Here is a 6,595-nt window from a genome sequence, read left to right on the forward strand (position 1 = left end):
TCGGCCTATATGAATTGTGATCAGAGGCAGGTTCCCGGGTTTCCGAATAGCAATGACTTTTACCTCCCTCCAGTCATGCGGAACAATATTTAGCTCAAGAAACTTGTTGAACAAATTCAACAAGCGTCTTTTTGCAGAGTCGGGTAGATTCTTCAACAGGTTGAATTTTATTCTATCTTACCCTGGAGCCTTATTGTTGCACGACAGGAGAGCCATTGAAAATTCCAACATCGAAAATGGAGGCTCTTCCGTAGTTACTAATAACGCGTCGCGAAAGGTTTTCTGTTCCGGTACAGAGTGCGGACAGACCTTTTTGGCAAAATCGAGTATCCAGCGATCTGAATACTCCTCACTCTCATTCGAAACGTCACGATTCCGCATGCGCCTGGCGGTATCCCTGTTTCCCTCGACAACGCGTTTACGAACCGCCGCCAGTACCCGCGTTTTTTCGCCTTTACTAAGCTCTTTATCTGCCTGCCCAGTGCCTCGTACTTTCGAAGCAGGTTGACAGTGCCGTACTCCCGGTAGTTCTTATACGCCGCGGACCTTCGCGCGTACAGCTCAGAGCACTCTTTGTCCCCCCATTTGTTGGGAGGGCGCTGTCTAATCGTTACCCCGGGTATCGGTTTCGTCTGAGCTTGAGTCGCGGCGTCGATTATCAAGCCAGCTAAGAACGCGTATTCTTCCTCCGGAGGAAGTTCCTCGTGAGTCTCGATAGATTGCGCTATAATAGACTCATAACAATTCCAATCAATATTACGTGTAAGGTCGTAGGAAATATTGATTGGGTTGGGGGGAGTTGAACCATTAGCAATTGATATAACGATTGGAAGATGATCACTACCGTGGGGATCGTTGATTACTTTCCACTGGCAATCTAGCGGAGGGATATATAACGAAACAAGGCATAGGTCTTTTCCATTCATATTCGTTTGAATGGCAACGACTTCAATATTCGAGATCGAGGGGAGGTCGATTCGGAAGAAGGAATAGCACTTTTTGATCCCTAAAAGTACCCCTCCACCGTGTGAGTCTCGATCTCGACGAATAATGTTAAAATCGTGGAAATTGAGTTGATCGTTTGAATTGAGAAAGGTTTCACAGAGCGCAAATGCGTCACAATTGTATGTATTTATCAAATGAGAGAATAGATCGAATTTGGGGATTATACTTCTGCAATTCCACTGTAATACAGTGATAAAATTCCTAACCTCTTTCGCCGTATTAGTCATCGAAAGATATGATAGCTGAAATGAAGGGCCAAGTTGCTGCTAGTTGCTTCAAAAAGGTTTTCACTGTAGGAAGAAGGGCAAGAAGAATATTTTGTAGGGGATCTGGTATGTTGAATGTTTTAAATATCCAGTCCACAATATCATAAAATTTTATGAACCCTGTTTCTTTTTTATCTTCTGATCGAGAAATGGGTGCACGAGGGGTTTTTGGTGCCCCAGGAAGCGGTGGGTACTCCTGGTTTGATTTAAAATTAAAACCGGGAGGTACTTGCTTCGGTTTTTCTTCACCGCTTCCTTTTTGTGTTGGCTTATTGGTCATTCCGCTAGGGGTTATCTTGCGACCTTTGCGAGAAAGATTAGGAGAGTTGATCATTCCCCCTGTTCCTAGATCCTTCTGGCATGGCATAAGAACACCCTTCGACGGGATCGTCAGATGTACCCTCATCGGTTGGCAAAAAGGAAAAGATGTTTCCTGTCGAGGGTGGCTCAGCACTCTTCAGCATTTCTGCGAAAGAGCGCTTTGATCGTTCCTTGAGGGAACGCTTAATTTTTTCCTCGCGCTGTTTGTACGCGGGACACGCCGAAAGGTCATGCCGAGTTCCCTCGCAGTAAAGACACTTTTCAGTATCCTCACTGCAAGCGGTCTCAGCATGATTGCCTCCGCACTTGCTGCAGCGTGCCTTGTTGCATCAGTAGGTGGCTGTATGACCTAACTGCTTGCAGTTTTGGCAATGCATGACCCGCGGTACGAACAGGCGTACAGGCAGACGAACCCTGTCCAAAGAGATGTAGTTCGGCAGTGCGGATCCGGCGAATGTTACACGGAAGGAATCCGAAGGGAAGAATTTCTTCTTCCCTTCTCCGATGGATACTGAATGCAATTGCTTGACATCCAGTATCTTTACATCTTGAATCAGGGGGTTCTTGAAGCAGCCAACCCCGTGACGCAAAATTTCATCGACCGTGAGGGTTCCTTCGGTAACCACACCGTCGATCTCCACGTCCTTGGCAGGAATGTACACGCGATACTCTCTCGTGAAGAGCTCGTAGCTAGCATTTGCGTTTGCTTGCTTCAAGCTACTCACAACAACTCGCAGTTTGCTCGGTCTAACCTTTGTAATTTCGGTTACGTCCGAAAACTGTTTTGCCAGGTCCTTGCCGATTTGAATAATATTTAGAGGCTTCTTTATGGGCCTGAAGTAAACTACGAACGGACCTTCCGAAGCATCTGGGTAAGCTTTCACCCGTGTTGCCGGTACCCTTGGTACGGGGCTAGGTAGCGGGGAAGGTAAAGGGGAATTGATGGGGGAGATCTCAATCTCTTCCCCATTTGTTTCCACATCCAGGAATAGTTGCACCTGCATGTCGTCCATTTTGCGGGAGCGTTACGCTCTACCGCACACAAACGATAAATATTCGAATGTGGGGGGGGGGGGTCAAGTAGTTGCTGTTAAATTTTAAAAACAATTTTTCAAACTACAATGGATCAAAATTAAAAAAAGGCAGTAATACTAATACTAATAACAATAGTAATAATGATAATAATAATAATAATAATAATAATAATAATAATAATAATAATAATGATAATAATAATAATAATAATAATAATAATAATAATAATAATAATAATAATAATAATAATAATAATAATAATAATAATAAAAATAATAATAATAATAATAATTATAATTATAATAATTATAATAATTACAATAATAATAATGATAATATTAATAATAATGATAAAAATTCTAAAGTGAATACTTCACCGAACGTCTAAGTCACGACCTCACGGCTGATAGTAGGATTAATCGAGCGTCTCCGCAGAACAAACAATGACGATCCAGCTTCGACCTTGTAGATGCCACTTGTAGTTGACTTCCACTCGCTCGATCGTATGGTGGTCCGTGCTGCTAGCGGGGTAACAGCGGTGCGGGAGAATTATTCTTGCTGATATATCAGCTGCGTATCAGATCACTGGCGGGGTAGCCTGCCCCTACCAGTCTGCAGAAGATGTTTCTGCCGATAAACTGCAGGCTATTGTTATCGCGCAGCAAAAGAACTAATCGACAAAAAAAACACCCGTACGATAGCTCGTGTATTGTTATTTTGTGAACTCAAACGGAGATGAACAATTTGCGTCTAATCGAGACGAAAGCAAAACAACGAATGTGTGTGTATGTGCAGATTTTTATTCTCACTCACTTTTCTCAGAGATGGCTGGACCGATTTTCATGAAATCAATTGCAAATGAAAGGTCTCGTTGTCCCGTAAGACCCCATTAAATTTCATTGTAATCGGATTTTTCGTTTAGAGGTTATGTATCAAAATGTAAAAATCATGAAACATCATTATCTCGAAAACTACACAACCGATTGTGAACTGAAGGAAGAAAGAAAGTTGTTTATATTTTGTTCGACATTCAAAAACTTTGTAATGTATTAAAAAAAAACTATGTTACAAATCCGATATCTGAAAATCACTAGAAGTAAGGTTTCACTTATTATCAACTAAATATTTTTCTAGATGATTTCTAGATGAGTATACAATTTACCATAACTTTAAGCGAAAAATTTATCGTAGATGATCTCGAAAACTACACAACCGATTTGAACAAAATTAGATTCAAATGAACTACCTGAAATACCTTCAACTTTTGAATTTCATAAAGATTGGACTTGTGGTTCAAAAGTTATGACAAGAAACGTGTTTTAAAGACTACTTAATCTCACCCATATTTCTCAGAGATGGCTAAACTGATTTTAATAAAATCAGTGTCAAATGGAAGGTCTAGTTGCCCCCTAAGACCCTATTGATTTGTTTTGCGATCAGACTATTACTTTGCCTGTTATGTTTAAAAATGTGAAATCCAGCTATGAAAAGGAACATATTCCGAAGACTACTTGGACTCACTCGTTTTTCTCAGAGATGGCTGACCCGATTTCCACAAAGTTAGTGTAAAATTAAAAGTCTAGCTGCCTCATAACACCCTATTGAATTTTACTGTAATCGAACTGTAACTTCGTCTGTAAAGTACCGAAATGTGAAAATCACGAAACTTGCCTCATAAGACCCTTTTGATTTGTTTTGCGATTAGACTATTACTTTGCCTGTTATGTTTAAAAATGTGAAATCCAGCTATGAAAAGGAACATATTCCGAAGACTACTTGGACTCACTCATTTTTCTCAGAGATGGCTGACCCGATTTCCACAAAGTTAGTGTAAAATTAAAAGTCTAGCTGCCTCATAACACCCTATTGAATTTTACTGTAATCGAACTGTAACTTCGTCTGTAAAGTACCGAAATGTGAAAATGACGAAATTTGATCAATATATTATGAGATGAGCGGGCTAGTTAAGGGTTAACTAATGAATTATGATTGAACACGTGGTTTCAAAGTTTGGCTGCCCGATACGTTCCCATTTCATTTGATTGTAATCAAACTTAAGCAATCGTTATGTATTAAATTGTTGATAAAACAACGAAAGTATTATCACAAAGATAACATGGCTTATTTATACATAACTAGTGTCATACGAACGAGTCATCTCTCGAACTTACAAATAACAAACTTCATGACAATTTGATATGTGGCTCAAAAGTTATGGAAAGAGAAGAAATTCAAAGACTATTTAAAACTATACCTGCTTTGATCGATATATGTGACCTCAACATAAATTAAATGTGGTATCGTACTATTTGAATGTTCCAAATTCATTGATTCCTTGCGATGTGTTTAAAGTCTGAAAATGCACGACGAATCGGCCATAGGATATGATCGAAGTCTAATAACAAATTGTTTGAAATGATTGGTTTTATCGAAATGACAACATCCTCGACTTTTGGATTCTGTACATCACCTTAATTCTGAATATATTCATATTGGGTGGTATTCGGTCATTTTCAGCAGATTTTCTGGCATCAATCTGACACCGGAAATACTCATATTGGGAGGTATTTAGTTATTTTGGGTGTTTTCCTGAAACTAAAAGTGGTCGTCTTTAAATTCAAAATGGTGTCAAGGGTCAATGTTTGGCTTCTATGCATCATCTCGATTACGGAAATATCCATATTGAGTATTTTTTGGTCATTTTCGACTGTTTCCTATAAGTTGCCATTCAGCGACTCAAAATGGTGCCTGAGGTCAATTGTTAGCTCGTTGCATCATTCGGGTTCCAGAGATACTCATATTGGATGGTGTTTGGTTATTTTAGACTGTTTTTCACAAACCGTAAGTCGCCAACTTGGATTCAAACTGGTATTTAGGATACTGGTTGAAGAAAAACTCATATTGGGTGATATTTGGTCATTTTGGACTGTTTTTCAGAAGCCGAAAGCCGTCATTATGGACTTTAAAATTGCCTGTGAAATCAATTTCTGTTAGCTGGGCGTAATTCTGGTTCCGAAAACATTCATATTGAATGGTATTTGGTCATTTCCGGCTGTTTGTCAGACACCGGAAGTCACCATCTTAAAATTCAAGATTGTGTCTGTGATCAATTTTTAGCTTCTGTGCATCTTTCTGGTTCCAGAAATACTAATATTTAATGGGAATCGTCCATTTCAGGCTGTTTTCCAGAAACCGGAAGTTGCCATCTTACAATTCAAAATGTTGTCTGAAGTCGATTTGTGGCTCCAGTGCATCATTACGGTTCCGGAAATACCCATATTGGGTGGTATTTGGTCATTTGCCGCTGTTTTTCCGACACCGGAAGTCGCCATTTTGGATTTCATAATGGCATTTGGAGACAATTTCTGGATTTTGAACGGCATGCTGGTTAAAGAAAAACTCATATTGGGTGGTATTTGGTAATTTTCTGCTGTTTTCAGAAACCGGAAGTCTTAGAATTTAAAATCTTAGAATCTTAAAATGTCTTAGAATTTAAAATGCCATCTTAGAATTTAAAATGCTATCTGTGGTCGATTTTAGCTCCTGTGTATTATTCTAGATCCGGATATTATTATATTGGGTGGAAATCGGCCATTTTCGGCTGTTTTCCAGAAACCGGAAGTTGCCATCTTACAATCCAAAATGTTGTCTGAGGTCGATTATGGAACATATTTGTTACCACTAAAAACATTCACCTGCCAATATGGTTCCATTTAGTTGATTAGTTCGCGAGATGTGCAAAAATTTGTGAAGAAACATGTACTACCAAAAGAGGAAGGGGCGTCAAACCATTATGGACATATTTGTTACCTCTTAAAACATTCACATACCAAATTTGGTTGTATTTTCTTGATTGGTTCTTGAGCTGTGCTAAATTTGTGTTTCATTTTCATGGGATCCCTCTCTTATAGAAGAGGGAGGGGTCTCAAACTATCATGGGAACCTTTATCGGCACCAAAAACCCCTAC

The sequence above is a fragment of the Wyeomyia smithii genome, chromosome 3 (genome assembly GCF_029784165.1).
Source record: "Wyeomyia smithii strain HCP4-BCI-WySm-NY-G18 chromosome 3, ASM2978416v1, whole genome shotgun sequence".
Taxonomy (NCBI): Eukaryota; Metazoa; Arthropoda; class Insecta; order Diptera; family Culicidae; genus Wyeomyia; species Wyeomyia smithii.